This window comes from Panulirus ornatus, chromosome 4 (assembly GCF_036320965.1).
Source record: "Panulirus ornatus isolate Po-2019 chromosome 4, ASM3632096v1, whole genome shotgun sequence".
Lineage (NCBI taxonomy): Eukaryota > Metazoa > Arthropoda > Malacostraca > Decapoda > Palinuridae > Panulirus > Panulirus ornatus.
The window spans coordinates 49034968-49042999 of NC_092227.1; positions in this window are offsets into that span (position 1 = coordinate 49034968).

Sequence of the window (8032 nt, forward strand, 5' to 3'; positions counted from 1 at the left end):
CACCAGAGTATATCATTACGCCCAAATCTCTTGCTTACCTTTTGAAGGTCAACAGAATTAATACAGTGGCTCGCCCTCTCATTTCTGTTACCGAAGCGTAAAACACTTCACTTAACGAAATCAAAATTGCCACCTATGAGCCCTGTCCATTAGTTTGTTGTCTACGTCAGTTTGAAGGTGCAAACGTTCAAGTTCATTTGTAGATTTATTTCCTAATTTGAATCAGAATTTTGATACCTTCCATCCGTATTAATACATGTTTGATTTCATCGCGGTTGACTTATGCAAGAAAAATACAAAACTTAGAAAAAATAACTACTTACAAGATATCCATTGCCATTCTCGCTGAAAATTTCGCTTTTCAACTTTTTGCGAACAAATCAAAACTAATTTTTCTATAAATACATATTTCAGCATGTACCAGTTAGGTTAATGTTCATCTATCAATATGGATAAGATTAGGTTAACCTATCCATCACCTTACATTTTCCTCTCACTAGAGGGGCTACCTACGTAATGCAGATGAAAGTCAATGCATCGCGGAGCAAGAGAAAGGGTCGAGACTATGTGCGTGCAAGGTTAACAATACGTTTTCTTCATAATGTGCACAAGACCGGTCAGTCTGATACCTCTGCAGTCCTGAACCTAACGAAGCTTTCTCCCTCGACTCAGAAAAAAAAGGCTTATGTTTTGCGTGTATGACTCCGAATGTGGGTTACCGATACCTATCACATTTAACAACTCGTCCATAACCTTACGAGACTCATTTCCTGTGCTTGCATTGTGACCATTTAGTTACAGCCACCCAACAAATCCATGATATTGTGAGCATATTGACCTTCGGACATTATATACAATGTAATGCATCGTCTTGAAGCAATGCGGGAGGAATGTCTTTCAAAATAAGGAATAGAGGTATACTACGAATATCCAACGCCAGACAGACACAACACAGTAGTAAAACTAGACATTCTTTACTATGCCTTCCGGAGGATCAACTATTTTGTTTTTACCAAGTTACCTCCTCCTAACTTCCTCCTACTTCCCGACAGATGAAGGTTTTGCTTCATTCCATCATTTCGGGTCAACCGATTCGAGACTTAAGCATGTACCTTGCCTCAGTACGTTCATGTTGATCTCTTTTGTACTATGGTCTTAAAACGTTTTCTGGGATCAGACGTCAAAGATGCCAAAAACGTAAATACTACTCCACTATTCCATATAGTCTACGTGAACTGGGACGAAACACTGCATTAATGATATATTCACATTCCATTCAAAATACGAAAAAGTGCATGTAAAATATATAAATACAAAGTTAAAAACTTTTCTATCTTAAAATTGGAGTATAACGTAATAACAGACTTCATTACTTGAAATGGTTATGCTGAATATGATTCCTCTAGGCAACGGATACCAAATAATTTTTCAGTTCTGTAATCATTCAAATTCTCAATTGCAGGATTTTAAGGCCCCAAATCAATATTTCACCCTCAAAATTGTATTTAGCATGAAGAATAAGTTATATACAGACGTTTTACATCAATTCTGTAAACAAATCATGCAAAAGATCAAGGAAATCTTTAGGAAAATTATTATATCTTAAAAATATGAGTCTTATACTTAAAATGTTATGAAATGTCACGCTTCCTATGGGAGAGAGATGGCAAACAGACGAATGGAATTCATTTTTTTTATAATTCTGTACTTATTTGGATGCTTAAAATTTTAAGACCATACCCTAAACAATATTTCAGCTTCAGCCCCAGCATCGTATTTACTATGAAGAGGTGTCATTCTCATGCTTTGAAGATATGCATCTTCACTCATCTTTGATAAATGTGTCTAGTTATGGGAAAAAAAAAATCAATCACTTGCAACAGACCGATATTTCAAATCATTTTAATCAGAACTACCATAAGGCACTTGCACAAGTCACGCTACCATCACAGCACAATTATGAAAAATATGAGGCATCTTCCTTTCACTTAGTTCCGTTGGCGAGCAAGAAAGTGGCTTCTATCACCGAGAGCCGAGAATCATGAGTAGCTGCTGCAGACATACCTACTGATATCTAGAAATACATCAGGGTCAGAAGGACAAGGAATACACATTCCATTCAGAATGACATGCTCATTAGAACAGTTCTCAACATTCCACTATCATCGGCGGGGCGGCAGTCAAAATCCGAAAAGGGTATCGAACATCTGGAGAGGAATCGTTTAAAACAAATGCCTCATACATGAAATACTCATTATCACTGTACTATGCTCGCTAGTTGCTACCTTCACCCGAGTTTATAAGGAAAGACTTCCTGTAACGGAATTCTTACTAGCAAACTTTCATGACCGACTGGCACAGATCTGATTTTCAGCAAGCTAACACGAGATTGTTCTTGGTTGTATTCCTGAGTTAAATTTGGGCAATTAGAGACAAGACCCCGCAATTAATAGTATTTTACTTATTTTCATATCCAAATATTACCCTTTAAAATAATCTGAATCACAAAAGATGTGAAACTTTGCCAAGCCTAGCTCAGCGATCATGGATTCACTTTTACCCTCTAGCTTCTTACTACCCTATGACTCAGATTTAGGATGTCAACGCACGAGTGTCAACAAAAGTGGCAACTTTACTGTTGCCAAGTTCCTCTATATATAACTGGGAGAATACATATCGTTTAAACTAACAGTGGCTTTTTTAAGTCAAAGTTCACCATACAAGACAACCTAAGATGAAACAATTTTCATATCTTGGAATAATACTTGTTTAAACTACGGAATCCCATGTTTTTGAACCAAATCAAGTTTGAAGGAGAGCTCTTACTTTCCTAAAGTCCTGGTAGACCTTTCTACACTAAACTGGCGAACACAGTCTTAGTCTTTTCAAATGTCTGAACCATTATTGACAAATTCTCTCACGATTGCTCCAGTCTACAATTTCTGATGGTCACAAAAATTCTTTATCTTTTTCAGCAGTTGTAATCAACGTTTACATGTTTATCGACATCAAAATAAAAGGAATTATATTACCACTCCTATGCTGCGTTCTAACACGAGTATAATAATGCTCTTTGTTGCTCTGTCTTTGCCTCATTTCATAATCCCTCAGTCTCATCTTCAATTTCTAATTCCTCGAACTCTGTAATACTACTACAGGTACCAGGATCAACTTCTGACAGACTTATCACAGACTTAGTCAAAATATCTGCAGCAATCAAATGCTCTAATAATCTAATTTCTGATTTGGTGGTCTTAGCTCATAGTTCATAATGTCCAGCCAGAGATACCGAATCACTTCCTTTGTCAACACCGAAGGGGTTTCCTAAAATCTTGTTAATTTCAACAGACATTGATAATGTAGTGAATCCAAACGAATAGACAAATCAAAATTTGAAAACCAATCTTTCAGACCTCCCGGACAGATCCCCATATGTAAAAAAGTATAGTTAGTCAATTGGTGATGACCCTTAACATGCTATGAAGTATGACGGTACATCAAAATACCATGCAAAATTTGATCTTATATTATTCTGCATTAACTGGTTAAAATAATGAAATACATAAAGAATGAACAAAATCACGAAATGAGCGCCGTTAGGGCATTATCATCCACGAATTATCATCCATCATATAATGGACAACATTAACAATAATACCAAACCGGCTAATACAGATAAAACTAGTCTTACGACCAATTTCATCTGTATTAGCTGACCACTTACCACACAACTTCAATACCAAGTCATCAAACAATGTACTTAGAGATCTTGTTCAAAATGTGTGAAAGTTAGGCTAGGATTACAAAGCTAGGATAGCAACACAAAGCTTCCTGAGGAACACAAAGCAAGGCTAGGAACAATGCTAAGCTAGACACAAGCTTCGTTAGGAACACAAAGCTAGGCTAGGAACAAAGCTAGGCTAGGAACAAAGCTAGGCTACACACAAGCTTCGTTGGGAAACAAAGCTAGGCTTGGAACGAGTCGGGAAAGCCGGCCTATGGAGGGGGAGTTGGGTATCTTCGTTGCCATACAGTCGCCGAAATATATAGCTTGTATACCAGGGTCTCAAAAACACTAGCTAAACCAGAACTGTGTAATGTACAATATCAAAAAGAAAACTAGAGACGAACAAAATATCAAATCACTTGCTCCATGACCAAACACAAACGACGGTCACTAACAAGAAGCAGGGCAGTTCAAACTGCCGTATCACATCACAATTAGAGAAATATACTTATTGCCATACAGTTCCAATGTATATAGACCAACCCTAAGCTAAAAATGTTTTACAATTCGATTCGATTTTTGTTAATTTAAAGCGATAATGAAACCTTCCAAAATGCGATTTTAAATGACCGCAAAGATAAGTTTTCCGAATTACAAGAATAATCGACGACTTTATACACAAACAGTTCTCTGACCAAAACTTAGCCATTTCAATAACATCCAAGCGGGTGTTGCATTACTTTAAATACATTTATCGTTAACGAGCGTTTCAAACAAATAGCCTATTGGAAATATGAAACACGAAAAATCAAAAACATGTGATCACTACATAAACTTGGATGTACACAATGAATGCTACTGTCACAGCTTTCATCATAGACGGTTCTAGATCAAATTATATCTTGCCTTCGTTACATACACAACATATTACTTGATTCCCTACAGGCTAATACTTTCACTTACTAAATATATTTCTTCAAATCCAACGTCAGCTGCGGGACCAGCGTTATTATTTCTTCAAATCCACAATCACCTGCGGGACCAACGTAATGCGCACGTCCGTTATCAACTACTCGCGTCGAAATGAGCGCAAAAATGGGGGACGTGTGCATCCACGGAAGCCCGCACTGTTTCAATCCATTGGCGCTACTTGGCTCATGATTCTACTTCGATAGGGAAATACACCGATTATGGACGCTGTAACGCTAAGACACCTAAAATCCTATGTCTCCTTAAATTCAAAATTCTTACACACAAGTTAATGCCTATATAGTGACTGATGTTGGATGAAAAGAATGTAATCTAGTTTATGTGTATTCGGATGGATGCAACGTGTTCTGGTATCAATGTACAGTATTAGGTAAGAATAAAAAACAATCTTATCCTATTGTCCTGCATTATTTTTCTTTTCCATGGGGCAATAAAAGATTAACTCTAAACTCTTTAAGTAAAAGTCAATCACAAATCGTAAATGTTTTCGAATGCTAGGGTCCTTTGCGTCTCTAAACGTTAATGCTTTACTTAAAGGAATCGACTTTCAAAGTCTTGTACTCATTAATTCACTTTTGGCAAACCAAGGTATATACTATGAGGCAATCTGATCAGAAAATGATGGTTTTTCATAAACATTTCACTAGATGACACACGATGTAACTCAGAATGATATCTAACCAATGCCAGCACGTTGGTTAACACTTTCGAACACAGCGATACGTCAGTACTACCAACAAATAAAAACACTGCAGTTACGATAACTAGAGGAAATTTTTTGCTAAAACTTTTGAGCAAACTAACTTTGTATCATAATGAAAGGATAATATTTTATATTATCTCCATAAAATGATTTGCTCAACATTAGATATTGGGTATCAAAACAGAAACAGCATGACAATTTACCGATCGATTTTACCTTTGCTAACCTGTCTTAACACCTCAAACTGGCACTAAACTATTACAAATGTTGTTATGCAATGCGTCGTCACCGTCAGCTTCACTGATATTGAAGACGTTATCATTAAGTCCAAATATTTCAGTGTAATAGCGAGGCATCATGGTTAAGGAAGACCCAAGCAACTCTTCAACTGCAGTTGAATTATGAATAACGTATGCCAAATATTACCACAATAAACCTCACAGTTTTCTGCTTACATGTACCTTCTTGATTTTGATTGATACGTATATTGAGATGAAATATATACAACCTCTCAAAGGGATGAGGTGACACTAGTCATCCCCATCCCTATCCAAGACTCTCCAGGAGCTTACATAATTCTACATATATGGAGGAAGTGAAGTGTTTTAGATATCTGGGAGTGGATCTGTCAGCGGATGGAACCATGGAAGCGGAAGTGGATCATAGGGTGGGGGAGGGGGCGAAAATTTTGGGAGCCTTGAAAAATGTGTGGAAGTCGAGAACATTATCTCGGAAAGCAAAAATGGGTATGTTTGAGGGAATAGTGGTTCCAACAATGTTGTATGGTTGCGAGGCGTGGGCTATGGATAGAGTTGTGCGCAGGAGGATGGATGTGCTGGAAATGAGATGTTTGAGGACAATGTGTGGTGTGAGGTGGTTTGATCGAGTAAGTAACGTAAGGGTAAGAGAGATGTGTGGAAATAAAAAGAGCGTGGTTGAGAGAGCAGAAGAGGGTGTTTTGAAATGGTTTGGGCACATGGAGAGAATGAGTGAGGAAAGATTGACCAAGAGGATATATGTGTCGGAGGTGGAGGGAACGAGGAGAAGAGGGAGACCAAATTGGAGGTGGAAAGATGGAGTGAAAAAGATTTTGTGTGATCGGGGCCTGAACATGCAGGAGGGTGAAAGGAGGGCAAGGAATAGAGTGAATTGGAGCGATGTGGTATACAGGGGTTGACGTGCTGTCAGTGGATTGAATCAAGGCATGTGAAGCGTCTGGGGTAAACCATGGAAAGCTGTGTAGGTATGTATATTTGCGTGTGTGGACGTGTGTATGTACATGTGTATGGGGGGGGGGGGGGGGGCATTTTTTTCGTCTGTTTCCTTGCGCTACCTCGCAAACGCGGGAGACAGCGACAAAGTATAAAAAAAAAAAAATATATATATATATATATATATATATATATATATATATATATATATATATATATATTCTTAATACCTTCCACAGAGCATCTCTATCAACTCTATCATATGCCTTCTCCAGATCCATAAATGCTACATACAAATCCATTTGCTTTTCTAATTATTTCTCACATACATTCTTCAAAGCAAACACCTGATCCACACATCCTCTACCACTTCTGAAACCACACTGCTCTTCCCCAATCTGATGCTCTGTACATGCCTTCACCCTCTCAATCAATACCCTCCCATATGATTTACCAGGAGTACTCAACAAACTTATACTTCTGTAATTTGAGCGCTCACTCTTATCCCCTTTGCCTTTGTACAATGGCACTATGCACGCATTCCGCCAATCCTCAGGCACCTCACCATGAGTCATACATACATTAAATAACCTTACCAACCAGTCAATAATACAGTCACCCCCTTTTTTAATAAATTCCACTGCAATACCATCCAAACCTGCTGCCTTGCCGGCTATCATCTTCCGCAACGCTTTTACTACCTCTTCTCTGTTTACCAAATCATTTTCCCTATATATATATGTTGGAAAGGATCACAATTTTGCGCGTGATCAAGATATTCCTATGAGTCCACGGGGAAAATGAAACACGAAAAGTTCCCAAGTGCACTTTCGTGTAATAATCACATCATCAGGGGAGACACAAGAGAGAAATATAAGTCATTTGATATACATCGAAGAGACGAAGCTAGGACACCATTTGGTAAACATGTGATTGTCCAAAACATACAACGAGCGTTCATAAACGTATCATTTTACAAATCTTATCAACAATAAAGTTATCTAATTTGTAGAGACCATCACTAATATTAAGATTATAATTCTTTGTGTATTTAATAATAGAAGATTCAATGATATTTCTCTTGGCAATAGAGTTAGAGTTAACAACTGAGATGGCGTTACTCCAGTCAATACAATGATCATAGTTTTTAACATGATTAAACAAGGCATTTGATTCTTGTCCCGTTCTTATATCATATTTATGTTGCTTAAGTCTAACAGAGAGATCCTTACCAGTCTGACCAACATAGAATTTATCACAGTTTCCACAAGGAACTTTATAGATGCAACCAAGAGAATTTTCTGTTGAATTCCTGATTAAGATATTCTTTATAGTATTATTGTTGCTAAAGGTAACATTTACATTAAAGGATTTAAGCAACATGGGAAGCAAAGTGAAATT